Source organism: Meriones unguiculatus, chromosome 14, assembly GCF_030254825.1.
Source record: "Meriones unguiculatus strain TT.TT164.6M chromosome 14, Bangor_MerUng_6.1, whole genome shotgun sequence".
Taxonomy (NCBI): Eukaryota; Metazoa; Chordata; class Mammalia; order Rodentia; family Muridae; genus Meriones; species Meriones unguiculatus.
The window spans coordinates 19,408,050-19,432,108 of record NC_083361.1 but is presented as its reverse complement, the minus strand read 5'-3'; the positions used below and the strand labels follow the sequence as shown (position 1 = coordinate 19,432,108).

General features: G+C 41.9%; 1 pseudogene; it reads left to right on the top strand.

Moving 5' to 3' along the window:
- The first annotated feature begins 2,207 nt into the window (after positions 1-2,207).
- Positions 2,208-22,195, top strand: LOC110547868 (transmembrane protein 180-like; annotated as a pseudogene).
- Positions 22,196-24,059: the final 1,864 nt, after the last annotated feature.

The following is a 24,059-nucleotide window of genomic DNA, read 5'->3' as shown; positions in this document are numbered from 1 at the left end:
CTTAAGTTTGATGCCAGGAACCCACATGGTGCAAGGCAAGGACTGACTCCCACAAGTTGTCCTCTGACCTCCACTTGCATATTGGGACATACACAACCTCCCTAACACAATAAATAAGCAAGTAGTTCCAAATTTGGGGGGGGGAGTAATTAGCGTTCTTTAACAATTTTCAAAGGAAATAAGGAACAAACCCAACAGACTATTCATTTTGGGGTGGGCCTGTGGGTTCATTTTTAGGGATGCTATTTTCATAGACCATTTCTGTGTGTGGTATGCAAAATCCTGAACAAAAAGTGCATAGAGAAAAGCTCCTTGGGAAAAGGGCCTTGGAAAAGACCCCGTAGCCGGGTGTGGTGGTGCAGGCCTTCAATCCCGGCGCTGGGGAGGCAGGGTGATCTCTGTGGGTTCAAAGCCAGCCTGGTCCACAAAGTGAGTCTAAGATAGCCAAGGGCTCTGCTACACAGAGAAACCCTGTCTCAAAAAACAACAATAACAAAAAGGGCCCCCATGAAGCAATCACAAATAGCGTCTGCAGTGATCAAATTTGGCCTAGAAGCAGGTTAGTGAATAACTCTGCAAGTTGATGCTAAACAGAGGGTTTCAGGGGTTACTTAATAATTTACCAGTATATGGTGTACTCATCCAACCTTATCACGACTGCATTCTGCCGCTTTTAATCTTTTCTATGAAACACGCTGTGGTAAAGACAGGTTGGCTTCTGGAATCTTTTGTTCTTGGCTGCAAAGATCAAACACTCTGCATCTTACAGTCAAATCATTTAAAGGTATTTAAAATCAGCTTTAGGCAGTAATAGCAGCTTTTAAAGGATGAGAAATGATTTTCAATTTGATAATGAAATAAACCTTGGAAGAAATTGAAAGGAAAATATTGATGTGTCTTTTTGTAAGGGAATTAAGGAAGATGTTTCCTCAGTAACTAGAAGTAAAAAGTTAGGACAGATTTTTTCCACAGTGCTATTAAAACTTTGTGTTCCTTACTTCAGTCAGTCTGGGCATTTAATTCAAATTCTTAAAAAAAAAAAATTGAGTTTAGGGAGTTACGAGACTTTGCAAGAATCTAAGTCTGTGAATGTCTCCCTTCTGACTTAATGATAGAGCAGTTCAGAAAGGCACAGCATGCTTATTATAGAAAGCCTGAAATAAAAGAAGAAAAGGATGCCCAGATTTTTGGTGGACTAAATTTGTTTGTTGGCTTTGGGCGCTGAAGACTTGCTGTGTCTTTGACCAGGTAACAAAGTGACCTCTGGCCTCAGTCTTTATTCGAACTCTCACCAAAAGCAAATCCCTCCGGTGAAGCCTTCACCAGGACCTCCAGCTTTTCTAGTCTGAGAGTTACCTTTTAAAGCCAAAAATGTTGACTGACCTTGTGATACTGTAGTACTTCTTAAGCCTTGAGAACTGCACAATAATGAAATGAAAAGCAGATTTGTATTTTATCATTAAAGCAGAATTTACCTTCATTTAAAAACTACAACTAGGAGGCTGGAGAGGGATCTTACTAGTTAACTCTAGCTCCAGGTGGCCTCACTCACACCCAGACTCACGTGCATACACCGGCGCCAGTCCACACCCATAATCTAAAAAAAAAAAAAGTACAAATACAAGGATAAAACATTTCACCGGTGTTATTGCAGTACTGGGGAGTGAACTCTACCAATGAGCTACATCCCCAGAAACAGCAAAAATGCTCTTTATTAATCTACTAATAGTGTTTCATATGGATTCAGTAACCTTTAGTTTTTAATCTGTGAGACAAAGGCTCAGTGTTTAACCCAGGCTGGCTCCAGGCTCGTGATCTTCCTGCCTCAGCCCCCAGGGAGCTATGATAGCTTAATAATTCTTGCTAATTCTGGAACTCTGTGACACATACGACTGATTCTTGGGTCCACCAGAAGGTTAAGACTGGGAACCAATAACTGACAGGGACAGGTTGACACAGGTGTGTTCAAATGACCGAGGCTGGTCTTGAAATCATGTCTTTGAACATCCTCCGCCCTCCCTCCCCCACCGCCACTCCACCAAGAGTGGTGGTCTACACCAACACACCCAACTTTTGTTTTGTTTGGTTATTTTTTTGTTTTCTTTGTGGCTCCAGGTACCAATACCGTGATCATCTGTGGTGTGAATTCCCTTCCAACTTACCTTCCCTCTCCCTAAGGAACTGGAAACGGTAGCCCGAGTTGTCTGCTTCACTTTCTTCCTGATTCTCCGAGGTTAAAGCAGAAGGCCGAGGACTATCCAAGCAAATAACATCCTCAGATTATGTGGAAACTCCTCTCTTCCCCAATGCACCAAGTCTTGAGAGAGCTGGAGAAAGTTCGTATGTAGTAGTAAGCCAAGGATAATGAAGATTAGTGGGGTGCAGTAGTATATCCCCCTAATTCTAGCATGCAGGAGGCTGAGGCAGGGAGAATCAGAGTTCAAAGCCAGCCTGAGCTACATTATCTTAAGCACAGAATCAATAATCAACTTTTAGAAAGTTAATCTGGGCTGGAGAGGTAGCTGAGTTGGTAATATGCTTGCCAAACGTACATGAGACTCTGGCCTTGTTCCGCTTACAAACTGGTGCTGTCCACCTGTAACTCTAGCACTTGGGAGGTGGAGGCAGGAATTCAGGACGAGCCTCTGCTACATGGCAAGTTTGAGGTCAGCCTTTGAGTATACAAGTACTCTGTCTGGGAAAACAAAACAAAACCAAGCAGAGTTTACATCTTCCTACTGAGCTAACCTTTCCTTATTTTCCAGTTGTAAAGACTAGAAGGTAAGGTGATATGTTCTGCTTAAGAGGGGCATAGAACAGGACTATATTATTTCTGTATTCCTCTGAGATACAGCCTTTGGATCAAAGCTGCACAGTCTTATCTAGAGAAGGTTAAGTAACTATTTCACTGCAAGTGTGTGCTGTGGAATGAGCAGCTTATCACAGATAAGGAGCTTCTATTCCTTCTCTCTGGCTTTAGCAAAAGGCCACCATCTCTCTATCATCTTCTGTTCCTCCTCCACTAGGGAGGCTGATGTGCAACCATATCGCCTTGACCACCAGATAAGCATGCCCAAACTGCTGCATAAGTCTCCCTTTATAAAGCAGAAGAAATATGACAGTTTAAGCAGAGGCTGGGGAGATGGCCCAGCTGTTTAAAGTGCCTACTGTTATAAACATGAGGACCTGAGTTCAATCTTCAGCGTCCATGTGAGAAAACAAAACGTCAGGTGTGGTGGCATATGCTGTAATCCTAGCTCTGGGGAAGCAGAGACAGGAAGCTGCCTGGGTTTTTCTGGTCACTAGTCTTGCTGAATAGGTGAGATCTTGGCTCAGTGAGAGACCTTGTCTTAAAAAAAAAAAGTGGAAATAGAAAGTGAAAAGCAATAGCAGAAGATACTCAGTGTTGACATATGGTCTCTGTGTGCGAGCACACACACACCAATATTAGAGTCATACTTTATGCAAATTGGGGCTCAGGCAACATCCCAAAATGATGAATGAGTATAAATAAATAGATAAAGAGATCTTGTAACATTAACAACAAGTATTTTGGGAGCTCTAACTAAAATAGTGTAATGGAATTTTATTATGTATCATTTACTGTCTGCAAATAATGAATGAATTAAAGCTTTTTTTTTTTTTTTTTTTTTTTTTAAACACAGGAGGGAAAACTTCCTCTGCATGGAAAATGACGCTTTTAAATATCAAATCCACAGCCTGGGCATACTTTCTGATTACGCTAGGAACTGAAATGTTAAGTTCTTTCTTCAGTTTCTACTATGTGAAACTTTTCTTGGAACTATACAAGATTTCAGAGTTGGCCTTCTATCAGTCCCAGGTGAGGTACAATCTTTACTCCCTTAAATGCAGGACAGAGCTTTTTTTTTTTTTTTTTTCTTACAGTGGTATGTTGCTGTCATTTATCAAAGAGTGGATTCTTTACATACTTGCCAGAGTTATGAAGAAAAAATGTGTGTGCTGTGGTGATGCAAACCTGTAATTTCAGTACTTAAGCTGAGAGGATTGTTGAGAATTCAACACAGAAGGATCCTATATCAAAAAGAAAGAGAGGGAAGGAGGAAGGGAGGGAGAGAAAAGAGAGGCAAAGGGAATGGGTTGGGAGAGAAGAAAGGGACGAAAGAAAAGTGGAGTCTTAATGATTACTATTGCTGAAATAAAACACCATGGCCAAAAACAAGTTAGGGAGGAGAGAGTTTGGGTCGCACTTCCACATCACAGTCCATCACCGAAGAAGTCAGGGCAGGAACTCAAGCATCTCAGAAATCTGGAGCAGGAGCTGAGGCAGAGGCCATAGAGGATTGCCCCTTACATGCTCGTTCTTCCCATAACTTTCTTAACCTCTTTCTGATAGGATCATTTATTTGCTCACGTATGTCCCCACCAACATGGACATCAATCACTGATTAAGAAAAAGCCCTACAGTCTTGCCTGCAGCCTGATCTTATGAAGGCATTTTCTCAGTGGAGGTTCTCCCCTCTCACATGACCCCAACTGGTGCTGAGTTGACCTAAAACGACCCAGCACGGATGCTATGCTATACCTTGAAAAGCTTGATGATACTGACAAATTTGCATTATGACTTACTGTACACGAGCTAAATGGATAGCTATAATGTGTTTGCACTTTCCCTTGGGCCTTCCGATGTTGCTTATTACAGAACCACATATTTACTATGCTGATTAATTTATTACTATTGATATCTTAACTTGTTTTTGTTTTTGTTTTTGAGACAGGGTTTCTCTGTGTAGCCCTGGCTGTCCTGGAACTTGCTCTGTAGACGAGGCTGGCCTCTAACTGACAGAGATCTGCCTGCCTCTGCCCCCACAAGCGCTGGGGTTAAAGTTGTGTGCTACCTCCACCCTGCTATCTTAGTATAGGTACGCAAAATGGCGTCTTGGAAGGGTAGAGAAATGGCTCATTGGTTCAGAACACTTTTTGCTCTTCCAGAAAGCCTGGGTTCAGTTCCTAGCGCCCACATGACGGTTCACAACCATCTGTAACTCCAGCTCCAGGGGATCCGATGCCCTCCTCTGCCTCTCCTTGGGTACCGAACAAGCACACGGTGCACAGACATACACGCAGACAAAACATTCCTAGACATAAACTAAAACAAATGAATGAAAGACATTTTTAGCAAAAGGGCCTGAATTCCATGAGGAAATATGTGCCCTGTGTGCCACAGTGGGAGACCCATTCTTTGGTTCCTGTGTTGCTCTGGTTAGTTACCTGGATGAGTTGCTTACCTTCTCTGTCCTTGGTATCCAGCTTTGTAAGTTGGGGGGAATAACAGTACTCATCTTGGAGAGTAGTGATTTTTAAAAAAGATTTGATAAAACAATACATGTAAGCACATGTACCATACCAGAGTACAAAACAAATATGCATACCATTAACTATTATTTTTTATTAATTAAAATTTTTTCTTTTAGGTTTTTTTGAGGCAGGGTTTCTCTGTATAACAGCCCTGGCTGTCTTGGAATTCACTTTATAGACCAGGCTGGCCTCGAACTTACGGAGACCTGCCTCTGCCTCCCGAGTGTTGGGATTAAAGGGATGCACCATCACGCCAGGCACTGTTATTGATGCTGATTAATAGTTCTGAAAACCGAGATTTTTCAGCTTTAGATACTTCTCATAAGTAAAAGCAGGGGAAAAAAAAAGTCAGGGATTTCTTCCTTCCTGCTTTCTGCCTTCCCTCTCTTCCTCCCTCCCTCCCTCCCTCCCTTTCACTCTCTGGTACTAGGTAGCTCAGGCAGGTCTCAGTCATCTTCCTCCAGCCTCCCGGGGGCCGAGATTACAGGCACGTGCCGCCATCCTCAGCCTCTGGTGTCAGTGTCATCTTGAATGTAGCAGTCCTCACCACTAACGGCTATACAGAATAATCCTATGTGTACTTTTTTCTCCCTAGGTAATCTTAATGATCTGGAATGTTCTCAGTGATCTGAGTGGGTACAGTCGCATGAACTCTCAGTATGACTGCGGTCTAAATTACCATTGTTCTCTGTTTGGAGCCCTTCCGCATGCAGTGAGTGGCCTCCTTGCTCCCTTGGTTCCCTTGGAAACACTACCGAGGAGGTGACTGGCTCAGTGGACTCCAGCTGGTCGTCTCCCTGTGCGCACTTGGCAGCACCCTCCCCTGGGTGCAGCAAGCCCAGAGTGGTTTGTTTGCGGAGACCTCCCCCCAAGCAGGAGAGCAGGTTGCAGAGGAGCAGAATGAGTCAGTCAGGCGGCATCTCTGGCGGGCTCCACCAGCATCCTTTTCTGTAGCCTCATCTCTCACAACATGGAGAGCCTGCCCAAATTCAAGACCGTTACTGTCGTCGTCGCTCTCCTGGCAGCTACCAGCCTTTACCGTGGCGTGTTCCATATGAGACGTTTTGAATTTAAAAGAAACCCAGAGGAAAACTTACTTTCCGAGAGTGAACAGGAGCCTCATGGACCTCGGCCATCTTACTGATGAGACAAATCTTGTCACAAAGGAACTTCTTCCTTTTTCTCATCGTGAATTTCCTCCAAGTCTTCCATTTGACCATGTTCAGTAACATCATGATGATCTTTGCAGATAACCTCATTCCCATCAAGGCTCTTTCTTTTTCTGTAAAGAGCATCATGTACGGGGCTGGCTTCATCTGCCCTCAGGTATGTGAAGATTCTCCCTGTGTTTTCCTATGGGGACTAAAGATTAACTCTTAGCTGTCTGAGGAGATTTAAAAAAGTGACTAAATGAGTAGTGAGTGTTACTCACTGACGTATATTTACTAACAAACCATAAGAGTCAGAGCCCAGTCACCGCACAGGATTCCATAGAAATGATGGGGAGGTAAATGAAAAGCAAACAAGGGATGAGCGTACTGAGTGTTACAGTTATTTTTATTAAACCATTTGTTTCTCAGTTTCTCCTCTCTCTCCTCACTCCTCCTTTCTCTCTCTCTCTCTCTCTATCTCTCACTCTTGCTCCTTCACTCTCTCTCTTTTGAGACTGGGTTTCTCTGTCCTGGGTTTCTCTGGCTGTCCTAGACTCACTCTGTAGACCAGGTTGGCCTTGAACTCACAGATCTGCCTGCCTCTGCCTCCCTGAGTGCTGTGATCACAGGTGTGCCCCACCTTGCCCAGCTTAGTTTCTCTTGTAACCTGGCTATCACACAAATAATTGAGACTCTAGTGTATTATTTTAACAAGCCTCACAGCACAAGAACTGAGCAGTTATCAATCTATTCTTAACACCCTAGGCTAATCTGGCTTCCTCCCAGTAGCAGAGATCCTGGCACTTTCTAGCTTTCCCACTCCTGCTCCTTCTCTTGAAGTCCTTTGGACTTGTGCCTGGGGCTGAATTCCCTACTTCCTCTTCCAATTCCTCCTCCCCTGGCTGACAGGAAGTCTCCTGCTCAGCAGTCAGCTGTAATGCCCCCTTGTTGGCATACCAGGGGACAATTGGGGAGCAATGTTTACACAATATTGAGACAGGAGATTGGACTCAGGACAAGGACTGCAGTCAGATATTGGGAGTACAGAAATCAGCATTTGAATTACACAATAACTTTATACCTACAAGTGAGGGCCAAGCAGCATAATTTAATATTTTAAAAATTATATTTACTTATTGCGTGTATATGTGTTTGTTTTGAGACAATGTCTCACTGTATAGCCCTGGCTATCCTGGAACTTGTTAACTTTCCAAGCTGGCTTTGAGTTTAGAGAGCCTCATGCCTAGACTATTGTGTACGTGTGTATATTGTGTGTGCGCCAATGTGGCCTGTGGAGGTCAGAAGACAGCTTCAAGGCACAATTCCTGTCTTTCCATCATGTAGGTTCCAGGGATTATTAAGCTTGGGTGGTTAAACTTGGTGTTAAGCCATCTCCACGGCCCAGTGTTTTAAACATTTGGCTTTAAATCTAAGCATCTGCAAAGCTGTGGAAAAGTAAATGGCTTCCTCTGAATGTATATTTTTGCTTTATTCAGGAATTTAAAGTTTTGTCTTCATGGAAAGACAAGGAAAATCGCGACACATGGAAGGGAAAGGATTCCTTCACCCCTGCTGGCTGAGAATCAAGGACTCTTTTAACAAGATTATGAATCACATTTATAGTCAGAGCTTAGGCCTGGCATTCCTTATGACTCATGTATCTTGAGATTCCTTTAATCTTTGACCTATGTTTTCTTTTCTATGCCTCATAATAACCACTTTATAATCTCATTTAGTAAACGCACTAAAACAGTTTTGTACTTAATTGTTTTCTCTCCTTTTGAGACATTGCCACTCTGTAGCCCAGGCTGGCCTAAAACTCACGGCAGTCCTGTTTCAGCCCTGGGAAAGTGCTAGAATTACAGATGTAAGTTGATATACCCCACATGCTTAACCTTTTAACCCCTTCATCACTATAAATTGCAGAAACCATCAAAGCTATGTATAGAAAGCTGTTGCTAAGCTTCTTATGTGTAGCTGGACATAATGTTTATGCCTGTAATTTTAGTACTCAAGGAGGCTGAGGTAGGGGGACTGTTACATGTTTGAGGCTAGCCTTGGCTACAAAGTAAAACCAAATCCCAAAACTAAAGAAAACAAAACTAAGAAAAAACTCACCAAAAAAGGCACTTCAACGTGACTCTCTTAAGAGGCCTATAGCTATACTACTATCCTTTTTCTTATACAACCTTCCCTTTTTTGTTGTTTTTTTGTTTTTTCAAGACAAGGTTTCTTTGTGTAGCTTTGGCTGTCCTGGAATTGCTTTGTAGATCAGGCTGGCCTGGAACTCACAGCGATCCACCTGCTTCTGCCTCCCAAGTGCTGGGATTAAAGCCATGCAACACCATGCCCAGCTTCCATCATTTCTTAGTAAACACTAACTCTAATTTTTTAAAAAAATAAACCAAAAGAGTCAACTTGATCAAGGATTCATGGAACAGGGTTTCAAAACACCTGACTACAGTTCTGAGTCCTAGAACCCAGAGCATTATTGAGATTTTGTGGTCCTAATAGAGATGCATGTTTCTTGTTACTCCATTTGGAGCTGACATATTGCTATCATAAGCTAACTGTATGTTCTAAATCTATGACTAGCCTGTGATACAGGTCTCTTCTAATTTTGTTTTACAGTTAAATAGTAAATAAAATCTGGTACTTAGGCTCTCCAGGGATTTTGAAATAAACCAACCAATCTGATAGATTAGCATATTAAAGAAAGGTGTCTTTTGATTCACAGTTTTAGAGGCTTCAGGCTGTGTTTGCTTGGCCACACGCATTTGAGCCAAGCAAACCACATCCTGGTAGTGGATGGTGGTGGAGGCTGTTTTTCACTTAATAGACAAGATGGAGATTGAGGGAATGGCCTTCCTCTTTTTCCAGTTTTGTTACATCCAGGTGTTCAGCCCACAATCTAGTGCTGATCACATTTATAATGAAGCTTCTCCCAGGCCCCTAGATAAACCCAGAGGTGTGAGGCATCACTATCCAAGCTGGCTTTGAACTCCCTGCAGTTCTGTCTCTTCCTCCCAAGAACTGGGATTACAGGCACAAGCTGTTGCTCCAGCCTTGTTTGTAGTCATTTGTCTACAGTGCACTAGATATACTTTAAAGAAAAGAGGTTTAGGACTGGGAATAGAGTTCTATGGTAGCAGAGTGCTTGCCTAGCACATAGAAGGCTATGAGTCCCATTCCCAGCACTGAAAAAAAAAGAGAAGTTTATTTTGCTCCAAGTACAAGGCTGAAGAGAGCTGTATTTGGTGACAGTCTTGCTAGTAGGGTTTTAAGGCAGTGCAGAACACAGTAAGGGAAGAGGCAGAGGGCCTGGGTATGTGCTTTTGAGCTCTGCTCTTATAAAACTACGGGGAGTCAGTCACAGAAGTTCTAGCCTGATGACTTACCTGTGCTGCCTGCCTCCAGAGGCTCATCTCTAAATACCATAGTTAGACTAAGTTTTTACTCGAAACTTTAATGTGACTTTCGGTTTTGTTTTGGTTTTGGTTTTTTGAGATAGGTTTCTCTGTGTAGCCATGGCTGTCCCGGAACTCACTCTGTAGACTAGGCTAGACTTGAACTGAGAGTATCTGCTTGCTTCTGCCTCCCAAGTGCTGGTGTCAAAGGCGTGCCCACCACCACCAGGCTCAACATGAGCTTTTGAGGGGGAGCAAGCTATACTCAAACTGTAGCACATTCTCTTTTATGACTGAATGATAATCCATTTTATCATTTTGTTTATCCATTCATCAGTGGATGGATATTTGAAGTATCTCCACATGCGTTTGTGCATGGGCACATGTGCTTGAGTGCACCACGTGTGCGCGTGAGCCTGCAGAGGTCTGAAGAGGGCACCAGATCCCCTGGAACCGGAGTTACACGGGATTGCAAACTGCCATGTGGAAGTGAAGAACTGAACCCAGGTCCCCTGAAAGAATAGTAAGAACCCTTAACTACCGAACCCTTTACTTCCACTAAAATAAATAAATAAATAAATAGATTAATTAATTAATAACTATCGAGTTCCTGTGTATAGACATGGGCATGACACTGTGGGTGTATGCAAGTTAGAGGACAGCTTGTAGGAGTCAGTTGTCTCCTAATCTGTGGGTCCTGGGGCCTGAATTCACGTGCCAGCCTTGCCTTCAAGTCCCATAATCCTTCGAGCCAACCTGCTGGCCCCTCTCTCCACTTAGTAATGCTGCTGTGAACGTGATGTTAATTTTTTTGCGTGAACGCGTGTTTTTGTTTCTTCTGATATACACGTAGGGATAGAAAGGCTGTCCCACAGTTAGGCTGTGTTGCACATTTGAGATACTGGAAGGCTTCCAAGGTGGCTGCACATTTTATGTTTGTAGTCGTGCAGAGGGTTTCCAGCCCTTCCAAATTTCGCTAAACACTTGCTTTTATCTGCCTTCTTCCTTCCGTACAGCAATCTTCCCGTGTATAAATGGCGTCCCATTGCGCTTGAGTTTGCATTCCCCTGATGGCTATCAAGTGGGTGTTGTGTGTGTTTTTGGAAAACTTTCTAGTTAGCTTGTATGCCTCTTCTTAAATAGGTTTTCTGATTTTTGTTCATTATATATTTTTAAAACTGTACTTTGTGTCTATCTTCTAATTTTTTATTTTACTTTTGTGTGTATGTATGCATGTTTGTATGTATGCACAAGTGCATGTGTGTGTGTGTGTGTGTGTGTGTGTGTGTGTGCAGTGATTGTGCACATGTGTGCAAGAGCTTAATCCTTTCTCACCATGTAGGCTGGCTGGTCAGCAAGCCCCAGTGCTCTGCTTATTGGCCCGTGTCTCCAGTCCTAATTTTTGTTTTGTTTTTTTCTGAGCTAAAGTCTCGCTGTGTTGTCCATGCTGACGTCAAGCTCACTTTGCTTCTGCATCCTGAGTGCTGAATTAACACATGTGCCCCACACCGCCCTGTATTTTTATTACTGAGTTATATTGGTAGTTCATAAATTTTAAGATATAATCTGTTATTTGATAGATCGCTTATGTTTTTCCTGTTTTGTAGGCTGCTTTTTCAATTTCTTGATGGCATAGAAAGTATGAGTCAAGACTGTTTTGGTCTGTTGATCATTCATAGGAACTGTAGGGTCCAAACCTGTCCATTTCTGTGAAGACAGTAGCTGGACTGAAACGCAGTCCTCCTGCCTCCATCCTTGCAGTAGCCAGGAATACATGTCTGTGCCCATAGGCCTAGAAAGATCTTTACCATTTTTTAATTCTAATTTTTTGATATTATAATATAGTTACATTATTTTTCCCCTTACCTGTCCTCCCTCCAACCCCTCCCATCTACCCTTTTGCTGTCTGTCTCTCAAATTCATGGCCTCTTTCTTTAAAAGTTATTTTTTTATATGTGTATATGTTCTAAATACATAAACACAACCTGCTCAGTCCATATGATGTTACCTGTGTGCACCTGATCTCAGGGCTGACCACTGGGCTTTGGATTAGCAATTGGAGCTCTTTCATGGGGAAGACCATTTCTTCTACTCTTACTATTCCCCAATTGCCCACAGTTCTTTGTCCACAGTTAAGGCCAGGCAAGCTCTTCCCCTTCCACATTAGCATGTCTATTGATGATGTCATTGTTCAGATCTTGTTTAGGCAGCTGTATTGACTTCATAGGTAAGGCCTCTCTGACATTTCTAGGAAACACAATCTTACAATAGGATTTTTACATTCTTTTTGCTCCCTCTTCTGTAACGACCTCTGAGCTTTAAGAATTGTCTTGTAGATGTATCAGTTGGGACATGGTCTTCACATCATCTCCCATTCTCTGCATTTTGATCTGTTGTTTTCTATTTGTCTCCACCTGTTGCAGAGAGAATCTTCTTTGGGCATAAGGGTAAATATTTAGACTGTAGTTAGGGATTATTCTGTTTTAGTAAAGTGGTGGTTGTAGGTTCTTCTCCGAGATCCATGACTTCACTAGCCCTGAGTGGTTTGCTAAGTTTTCAGTTCCAGGTATGATTTCTTTCTTGACGAGCAGGCCTTAAATCCAATGAGAGGGCTGCTGGTTTTCACCAAGGTTTGCATGTCATTATTGTACCCTTATGGTTATCATGCCATGCTGGTGGTCGTTGTGGTTTAGAGGCATCATAGCTGAGTAGGACTGTCCTTTGCTTCCTTCCTTTAGAAGCTTGTTGTGCCTTCTAGTACCGTGAAAACTAAGCCTCAGGAAGGAGGCTTTCAGATCAGATCCAGCTCAGGTCCTCTGGATCCTGTGTCCAAAGTGCATGGTTTCTTCAGCAATAGGAACTTACCTCTGAGAGGTAGCCAAAGGCAGCATCCACAGCCAATCATGTTTTGGGAGTCTCTTGGATATCCCTTTCCAACATCTCGAAAGAGGGCCTCTCATGCCTAGTTTTTTTTTGGGGGGAGGGCTGCTGTTAGCTATTCTGTAGCCCTTGCGGGGAGCATTGTCAGCACAGATGGGAAAATTTTATTTAAACTGTATATATACACAGATTTCTATGTATTCTATGTAATTTTAGATAGATACCATGATCCCTTCATCATATCCAGAAGAAAGGGCTGGGATAGCCTGGTTAAGAGAACAGAGGCCACATCATCATATTGGGGCATCCAGTGGTGATGACTGGGAAGCAGTCCTGCTGGAATTTTCTACTGAGGGAGCCTCAGGCAGAACTCCCCTCCACAGGCGAGAGTCCAGCCTCTTGTTCCCACCAGGCATATTTATACCATGGGTGAACAGTAGTAACCTCTGTGGGAAACGGTCTCCCTTCTCATCGTTCTCAAGGGTACAGTGCTTTAAACATACCTTGCTGTTGGGTGCTCTTCTCCCTGCCTCAGAGGCAGGGGATCAGCCTGATTTAATAAAGGGCCCCAGAGGCTAATATTCCTATTGTTTTCAGTGCTGTTTTGTTGTTGTGTTTCGCTTATATTTTTGATATTTATGTGTGTCCCTGTCTGGCCTTGGAACTCACTATGGAGATCAAGGTGGCCTCAGCCTCCTGAGTGCTAGGTTGGCCAGTGTGCTGTCTCACCGCACTTAGCCTTTTGCTCTGCTCTGCTCTGTCCCCACTCCTTCTCATCCCCGAGCAACTGCCTGCCTGCTTTCTGTCAGCACAGATTGTTTTTCACTTCCTAGATGCATGTATGAATGGAACCATATAATATATACCATTTTGAGCTGGATTCCTTCAGCCATGTTATAATTATCAATAAACTTCATCTTTATTGCTCAGTGGTGTTCTTTTGTATAGATGTATCTGAATCTGTTGATTCTTGAATATTTAGATAGCCATTCAGGTTATATCAGGATTTTGGCTATTAAAAATACATTTATATGCCTTGGGTGTGGATATACACTCTTTTCTCTCTCTTTCTTTCTTAATACCTGTGAGTAGAAGAGTGGCCCTGGGTTCTAGGATTTTAAGCATGTTCCATGATGCCCACCTCTTACCATTTTGCTCTGTCTCTAGTGACTGATCTACACATGGAGCCTTAGGGCTGTCCCAGATGTGCAAGGCCCTGCACATCTTTTCTTTCTCTCCTCCCCCTTCTCTCTTACACTGTAAGCATATGCTTTTTTTTTTTAAAGATACTTCCTAAAGGTTTTCCAAAGTGATTGCACCATTTTGTGTGTGGCTCTCTCTCTCACAGCATGTCTATACCTCAGCATGTGTATAGAGGCTGGTGTCTGACTTCAGTTATCTCCCTCTGTTGCTTTCCACTTACAGAAATATAGTTTGCCATTTTGACTGGCCAGTGAGCCTCCAAAATCTATTTTCCCCTACTTCCAACGCTGGGGTTTCTGGCCCTCACTGTCATAATGGGCTTTTATGTGGGTGCAGGGGATCTAAATTCAGGTCCTAATGTTTGTGCAGCCGGGCCCTACGCCCATTCATCCACCTTTTGCATTCCGTCACTAGTGTGCAAATGTTCTGGCTGCTTGGTAGCCTCACTGACTTTTGATAGCTTTTCATTTTAACTATGCTAGAAACCATGGCATGGCATGTTCTGCTCCTGATTTTCAGCATGGCTGCTAATAAGGTTGACTATCTTTTCGTGTGCTTATTTACTTTCAAATTTTTGTTCATTTTGTTTGTTTTCTTTCTCCCTTTTTCTCTTTCTGACTCTCACACTAAGCCCTGTGTAGTCTTGAACTTTTTATGTAGCACAGGCTGGCCTCAAACTTGTGGAAATCCTCCTATCTCAATCCACTCAACCTACTGAGTGAGCTACCATATTTATGCCAATACAGATGTTTTGGGTAGATTATTTATTCAACTATTTTGTCAAATTTTTAATGGGTATTTTATTTAATCTTCCTATTGTTGAGTTGCAGAAATACCTTTTATATTCTGGATACATGTTCTTTGTTCTTTGTATGTTCAGTAATAGATCTTTCTTTCTCTCAAAGTACTGAGGGTTGGGCCTAGCACCCCGCATAGTCAGTGCTCTACCACTAAGCTGTATATTCAGCTAGTAAATATTTCTCTCAGTCTTGTCCTTGCTGTTAAATGTTAAAAGACATATGGCCAACAGATTTCAACAGCCCTCTTCCTCAAGCCCTCACAAGAACATAAGGAATACAAAACTGCCTTAATGTAGTCTTCATTTCTAGATAAGTGACACTTGCATAAAATACGGTGTCAAAAGTGACAGCTCAAGAGAATTGTCATCGTTCAGCTAAATGACCTTAACCCCTTTGATCGTCCAGCACAGTGAGGAGGTAACACTATTTCCCTTTCCTGAGGCTGACTGCTCAGTGGTCAGTCATCCCACCCCCTAAGAGGAGTACATTAGTAGCATCTAGGAGGAGGGTTTTGGAATCTTCTGAGGGGGAATCTGGCTCCCCTGCTGAGCTGTGTGATCCTGAGTAAGTTACTCAATCTCTTTGTATCTCATTATCTTCAGGTATAAAATTAAAATAAAAATGGGACCTGTCTAATGCAGTCACTTTGTGGATGACTAAAGGAAAACACTCTGATGATTTGAAAGGGTTCCTAGCACAAAGGTAACACTCTGGAAATGCTAGCTCTTGCTCACACGCATGATCAGCTCAAGCTGGACACCAAGACTGCAATGCTACCTACAACACTCTGGGTTGCTTTCGGTTTCTGTGGGTGACTTTGCCAATACCCAGGTGGGACATGCTGTTTGAAGACTCCTACTCAGGTGGAGATAGGAAAGGGAAGCCAAATTCTGTCTGTGGAAGGCTTTACTTTTAGACATAGTCTTTCCCTTCTATTACTATGACCTTTTGTAATAACACCATTGGCCCATGTCTCTTTACATATTGGACACAAGAATAATAGCTAATAAATTATTCGATGTCTTACATTGAATGTGGACCTAAATGAGGAGATGGGGGAGTGACAGGGTTATTACTCATTGGTAGAATGCAATAAAGTAGAGCAGAGGAGAGAGGAGTTTAGACATTAGAAAATGTCTCTTAGGTGAAGTAATTTGACTTTGAACACACAAGCAATTAAAAGTGGCAAAGCTGGAATTCAGATGTAAGGCCTCTGATTTCCAAATCTTGTATTTTGCACTCTGTTACACATTTCTCGCATTATTGACTTCTTGCATATTTCGGCATTAGAGGCTGATATGAAACAGCTTCATTTCAGTAAGTGCCTATGAGTGACTTTATAATAAAACTGCACAAAGGAGCATCCTGGGTCTTTCTGTGTGCTTTGTATACTTCCCTTCCAAGGAATGCTCTGGATCTTGTCAATCACTAAGCTACTATTTTCAGCCTCTAGAAAATGAGCTCTTTTTCCTTGAAAGTAGAGGAGTAAGCCAAAGAGTGGGCCAGAGGGGGAGCCCGTACGTTTATTAAAGGACATTTATAGTCAACTTACATTATTCAAAATCCTCTTGTATTGCAATATACATACTTTCGATTAGTGGAAACTTCTCTTGGGCTAAACAATGCACTTTTCATGTCGAAAACAAAGAGTGTCTTCTGATCTTTGTGAACGCACTTGACTGCACATGTAACAGACTTTCTAATCTAGAACAATGAATGCCTTCAGAACTGGCAGCAAAAATGCAGAAAAGGCAAAAAAAGTTAAGTTCTTGGTGTGAATCTGTTGGAATGATTAAAATACATAGCACTTAACCAGAAGAAATAAGGTGTGACTAATTGTTGCGAACGAACTTCTGACTTCAGGGTAAGGGGCATTTCAGATGGCCTCACGGTGTGGGTGGAGAGATGCTTAGGAATGACCTGCCGTGGGTCAGTGCTGGTGTTAACCTCCAATTGTAAACTGGGAATTGGTTTTAGTTTTGGTTGAATCTTCCACTTCCTGGGTTGTTGGTGATTTTATGGAAATAGTGGCAGTTAATTTAATACTCATGCGACATTGATTCCTGTACTTGTTTTTTTCTTCTCTTTTCCTCCCTTTTTGGCAGCACTGAGGTGGAACTTTTGATCACTGAGCTACATCCCTAGCCCTTCAATTTTTGATGTATAACAATTAACAGGTGTGTGTAGTGGTTCACCTATAATCCCAGTACTTGGGAGGGTAAGGCAGGAGGATTACTGAGAGTTCAAGGCTCAGCCTGGGCCACATGGTAAATTCCAGGCCACATGGTAAATGGGGCCACGTAGTGAGACTCCATTTCAAAATCATACCAAACCCACAAATTCCTCCCTGGTCGAGACAGTCTTAAGATGTGGTGAACAGATGTTGTAATCCAGAAGCAACTTAGTTTTATGAGAAGGCCCTGATTTTGTCATCACAGTAAGCAGGATTAACGGGTGGGACGGGTTCCTTCTTAACATGGTATCAATCTCTTTCCTTGCAGTGCCTGGTACTTCTAGGTCAGTCCTGGCTGAAGAAATATGGTTACTATAAGGTTATCTTAATTTCTTTCTACCTAGAAGGAGTAGCCGCCATCATCATGTTACTTCTGGGACAGGAATATTTTTACTGTTTGGCTGTTCATCTCACTGTTATCAGGCAAGTAAACGCCAGGTCCCTTTTAGCATTGCACCACACTTTTTCAGCACCCTTCTAAACACTGAAATATCTTTAATCTGGGTACATGGAGTTACAAGCATGAGTCACCACACCAGGCTTACCATATTTGATCTGAATGGAATTTAACCCTCATTTGTAGGCTGGGGCATTTTATCTTTCAGTGAAATCGTTTGAATGTGAACAGCTTGCCTGTTGAAAGAATTTCCTATAATAGACTTGTGCTAAAAAGAGGCTATGTTTAATAGCTAGGTGTAATGGCCCAGCTCTGTAATCTGGCACCCAGAGGCTGAGGCAGGAGGATTGCCGTAAGTTTTAGTTGAGCCTGAACTACTGAGTAAGACTGTCTCAAAAGAAAATAAAACCAACTAACCAAACCAACCAAACAAGCAAAACACAACAACAACAACAACAGCAACAACAAAACAATCTCAACAAGGGGCTATGAGATAGCTCAGTTGCTAAACTGCTTTCTATACAAGTGTTAGGGTCCCTGGTACCTACGTAAAAAGCCAGATACAACAGCATGCATCTGTATCCCAGTGCTTGGGAGTGAGGCATGGACCATGGGGTAGAGACAGCAAGATCTCTGGAGATCACTTGCTGAGTTGGTGAGCCCTTCGTTCATCAAGAGAGACTTTGTCTGAAAAAACAAGATGGAGGGCTGGATAGATAGTTCAATAGTAAAAGAGCTTACTGCTCTTGCAGAGGACCCGGTTTCAATCCTTTCAGTTCCTGTCATCCACATGGTGGTGACAGGAACCATCTTTAACTTCAGTCCCAGGGGATTTGATGCCCCCTTCTGACTTCTGTGGGCTCCTATGCATACATGTGATACACATACACATTCTCAGGCATACATACATACATACATACAACACACTAAATAAACAAACATATAATTTTTTAAATGAAGAGTGCTTGAGGAAGACACTTTTAGTACGCATGCTCAAACAACCCGCTTATTCACACATACCTACACAAACACATATATACCACACACATATAATAAATAAATAAATATAAAAAGAAAAAGTAAAATAAAACAACAATAGAATCCTAGGTGTATGCACACTTGTAATTCCAGTACTTGGAAGGTAGAAGCAGGGGGAGCAGAAGTTCCAGGTCATCCTTGGCTACATAGCAAGTTCAAGGCCAGCCTGGGCTATGTGAGACCATCTTAGAAGCAAGCAAACCAACAAATGTTTTGTGGATTGTTGGAGTTGAGTGTGATCTCCTAGTTCATCTGCATGTGTACTTATTATCATGCCTATTCTCTTCCGAGCTATTCTCCACCCTCCTATTCTCACCATTCCACATTCAGGCTTATTAAAACACAAGAAAACAAAACTATGTGAGAGAGAGCAAGCATGTGGTCCTTGCCTTTCTGAGTCTGGCTTATATCTCCCTGGACCTAGTGCTCTACAGTTCCATTCGCTTTGCTACTTAGGTCAGGATTTTGTTCTTCTTTATAACTAAATAATATTCCATTATATATATATATAATGTATATATATATATACATATTTTCCTTATCTGTTCATCCATAATAGGCTCCTAGGCTGATTCCATATCATAGCTACTGTGAATGGTACTGCAATAAGCTAGGCCTTGTGAGTATCTCCTTGGTATCTGACCGTTTCCTTTGGTGGTATACCCAGCAGCAAAGCAGCTGGATCTACTGGTCCCCTAGTCTCGGGTTCTGGAGGAACCGTTGCAGTCTTTCCCACAGCAGCTTCTCTAATGGACAGGCTCATCTGCAGTGTGTAGGAGCCTTCTCCACACTTTTGACTTTCCGTTTCTGTGCTTTTGATAATAACCATTCCTTTTTTAAAAGATAGGGGCTCACTGTGTGGACCTGGCTGGTCTGGAACTCAGAGACATCTGTCCGCTTCTGCCTTCTGAGTGCTGGGATTAAAGGTATGCAACATTGCGCCTGGCTGATAATGAACATTTTAACTGGAGTGGAGAAATATCTGATGTTTCCTGATGACTAATTTAGCATATATTTATGCCATTTGCTTATCTTTTGAAAATTATTTTATGTGTGGGTGGTTTGCCATATACATATCTGTGTACCATTTGTGTGCTTGTGCCAGTGGAGATCAGATCCCCGGAACTATACTTACAAGTGGTTATGAGCCACTGTGTGGGTGCTAGGAATTGAACTCAGTCCTCTGAAAGAGCATCCAGTGCTCTTAATCATTGAGCCATATCTCCAGTCTGGCTGTTTGTATTTCTTTTTTTTTTTTTAATTTTTTTTTTTTATTTAACTTTATTTTATGTGCATTAGTGTGAAGGTGTCAGATCCCTTGGGATTACAGACAGTTGTGAACTGCCATATGGGTGCTGGGAATTGAACCCGGGTCCTTTAGAAAAGCAGGCAGGGCTCTTAACCACTGAGCCATCTCTCCAGCCCCTGTTTGTATTTCTTTTGTGAAAAGTTTGTTCAGAATATTTACTGGGATTGCCATTAGTTTTAGGTTTTTTTTTTTTTTTAAATAGTTTGCTGTTGTAAAGTTAAAAAAATTTTATATATTCTGCATATTAATCCAGGTGAATAGTTGACATATATTTCCTCCCATTCTGTAAGCTCTCTCTTTACCCTGATGTTTTTCCTTTTGCTTTGAATACATATTTTAGTTTCTTCTAATTCTATTTGTCTATTTCTGCTTCATGTTTTCTGTGTTTTGTTTTGTTTTTAATATTTTTTATTTTTAAATAATTTTATACATTGACTTGTATCCCAGCTGTAGCCCTCTCCCTGTTTTCTGTGTTTTGAATATCGTATAACAATAAATCAGTTCATATGCTGAACAACTTACATGACTTCTTATTGTTCTTCGACTTACCCAGTCTCTTAAAGTGTTTCGCCTGTCTTCTACTTTAGCCTTTGTTTGTTTGAGATAGGGTTTTACATAGCCCAGGCTGGCCTGGAACTGGCTGTGTAACTGGAGTTGACTTGAATTGTTGACTCTCCAGCTTCTATATCCCAGGTTCTGGGGTACATGCATGCGCTACTGTGTCCAGCTTTGCTCATCGTTTTAAAATTATTTTATGTGTATGAAGGTTTCACCTGTATATGTGTGCCTGGTGCCCCCATAGAGGACAGAAGAGGGTGTAATCCCGGGACTGGAGTTACAGACAGGAGCTACCATAGGTGCTGGGAACTAAACCTGGATCTTTTTAAAGAGCAACCAGTTGTCTTAACTGCTGAGCTATCACTCCAGCCTTCGTTTTGTTTTGATCTGTGCTTTCTAGTTGTAGAATGTTCACATGTGTATAGTATTTTAACTTTTTTCCTAGGGTGATTGTACATGCCTCTTTTTGCCTATTTTACTTGCCACTGGCTGACATGATCGATGCAGATTTACTGAATTCAACAGGCAGTAAGTATATTTATTCAGATATTAACAACAAAATGGTAGGAATTATCAGAGTCCCTCCAAGCTGAGTCATATTGACACCACCAACACATACGAGGGTGATAATCTAAGGGCTTCACCGGGACCAAGAGAACAAAATATCAGAGAATGGTCACGTTTATTCACGGGGCCACTTTTCCTTTTCTTCGGTCTGCAGTGCTGTGGATCGGACCTCAGGGCTTTGCACATGCTGGGCCAGTGCTCTGGCCTTGAGCTGCATCCCTTGCCCCGGGCACTATTTTCCTGTTCCGAAAAGACATCATAATTTTTATTGCTTAGGTTCACACAGCCAGTGCTATGTCAGGGTTAATGCTTAGGAACTAAAGTGAAATCTCAATTTGTTTTATCTTGCATGAATTTCAATGCACCAACTTTTATGAAATTTTAACACACATAAGCACTATATGGTTACATATATGGTTACACTATATGCGTACATAGTGGCACCTTCCTGAAGTCTCAGCCATTCAGACTGAGGCAGGAGTATCACCTCAAGTTTAGGGTTAGACTGTGCTAAACAGTGAGTTGAAATTCAGCCTGGGCTACATTGTCACAAACAAATCAACAGCAGCAGCAGCAGCAGCAGCAACAACAACAATGAAAAGAATAACAACAAAAGAGTTAAGTTCTATTATCTGGTAAAACTAAGGAATGAGTATTTTATAATTGCTAAGCTGTTTCTACAGTTGCTTACTTAGGCTGAAGAGCACTTCCTACGTGAAGAGCCCCCTCACACTCAGATATGCATACATTCTTGAGTATAGAAATACAACAGTTGTGCTGGAAGGGAGGAGCACACCTTTAATTCCAGCACTCGCGAAGCAGAGGTAGATGGGTCTCTTTGAGCTCAAGGCCAGCCTGGTCTACATAGTTCTTTCCAGAAAACAAGCCAGAGCTACGTAGTGAGACACACTGTCTCAAAAAAGAAGAAATGTAACAAATGTGATTTATCTTGATAAAGACCAATGCTCTTTTTGTCTCTTTCAGGTCTCCTCTTTCCTTTAAGGTTTTTGGCATCAGTGCTTTGTTTACCAGACCCGCCCAGATTCGCTCCCATGGTGGTACTGTCTAAGCTAAACCAGTATGGATATGGAGAACTAGACAACAGGTAGAGTTAAAAAAAAAAAAAAAAAAAAAAGACCTTGGCCGTCATGCAAGCAAATTCGCCTTTTTCCGTTAACTGTTAAAGTATCATGGACTTTGGATATTGTTAGCTGCTGCCTTCATATCTCAAATGAGCTATAATAAAAAAGTATGAGCTGTGGGATAGTTTTGATATAATTATTGAAATCACATATATTGTATATGTCTGTATACTTCACATAAAACTACGTATTGATTATATTTTCTGTTACTCCATTTCATGTTTCTGAGGACTTGCTAGACGAAACAGTGCTAGGAATAAAAGATGAATAAGGAGCCTCCAGAGGACTCTGAAGATTGCAAAATCCCAAGACAGGTCCCCACCAAGGTCTGGGAAGATAGCAGGGTGGTAGAACATTACCTAGCGTACCGGAAGCTGCGGGTTTGACCTTGAGTGCCACAAAAATAAAAATAACCCTAACAGAAGCACTCGGGGTTCTGTGGTTATGTGGAGGAAAGTTCCCCAACCGGGTCTGCCAATGTCCAGGGAACACTCCCAGAAGAGAGAATCTATAGATCCAGGTGGGAAGAAATGACAGCGCCCAAGATTGACGTTCCTCGCTATAAGCAGGGATCATTTAGTCTTTCTCTGATCTCTTTTGTCCGAGTTTTGTAGTTTTCCTTATGTAGCTCTTGCATATTTTTCAGGTTTATATCTAAGTATTTTATATGTTGGGGCACTAATATAAGTGACATTCCATTTGTAATTGAAAGGTCTATTTGTTTATTGCTTATAGATAAGAACAACATTGACTTCGGCATAGCAGAATATTTTGCAGTCTTTTTTAAAAAGATTTATTTATTTGTTACTTATACATATTCTGCCTGCACCAGATCTCATTACATATGGTTGTGAGCTGCCGTGTGGTTGCTGGGGATTGAACTCAGGACGTTTGGAAGAGCAGCCAGTGCTCTTAACCTCTGAGCCATCTCTCTAGCCCTATTTTGTAGTCTTTTTATAATTACTTTTTAGTTCCAATAGGGTTTTTTTTTTGTTAATTTTATGGTTTTTCTACATGGACAAGGTTTTAAGTTTTGTTATAACTCTTTATCCAACACTTCATTATGAACATTTTCAAATACATGAAAACATCAAGAAAGTTTGACCATAATCACATGTAGACTCAGCTGTCTGCATCCGAATGCATTAGTTTCAGCACGTACTGATCGGTACCCTTTCTACTGCTTATCAATCCAGACATCTTGTTTTCTTCACAAATTCTTATTATGAAGAAGCTAAACACACAAAATAACTAACTTAAAGTACAGAGAAAATTCATAGAGCCATTCCTTAAAGAGTTAACATCGTATGTATTTAGTTTTAAAAGGTTTGTACACTTGGTTATTCAGTGTGTGTGTGCACACACAGATGTGTGCACATCCATACACACACAGTCATATGTACACGTTCTATGGCAGAAGTTGGTTCTCTCCTCCTTCTGTGTAGGTCCTAGGAATTGCACTTAAAGTTGTCAGGCCTGGCAACAAGTACCTTTATCCACCAAGCCACCTTGCTGGTCCTTGACCAAGAACTCTTCTTGCCTCAGTTTCCCAAGTGTTTGGCTTAGTGACATGAGCATACCCATGTCTATACAGAACTTCTGTAGAGTCTGTATGGTCTAGTCGCTTTTGTTTTTGCAGTACGAGCTCTCAGGGCTCCGAGCAGCATCTCCATCTTGTAGTAGAATCTGAAGGAACTCTTTCATAACCTCAGTTTTCCTGTGTACTGGGGGGGGGGGGGGGACTGTTTTTCTTCCTGGGGAAGTTGCTGTGTCATGAAAAGCCTCAAGCAAGTTTGTGGTAGAAAGCGATGGTGACGGTGATGGTGACGGACAGGAGAGATGCAGGCTCAGTCAAAGAGTCACATGGCCATGTATCTCCTAGTTTAGCTTCCTCTTAGAGAACTGTGACAGCAGGAAAGGAAGAAGAGGTGTGTTTAACTTAGCCGTGTCCTCAAAACCCACAAAGGTCTCACAGTCAAGATTCTCAGCCCCTTTTGTATTTCAGCATTACAAGCTCCAATGGACAGATCACACCCC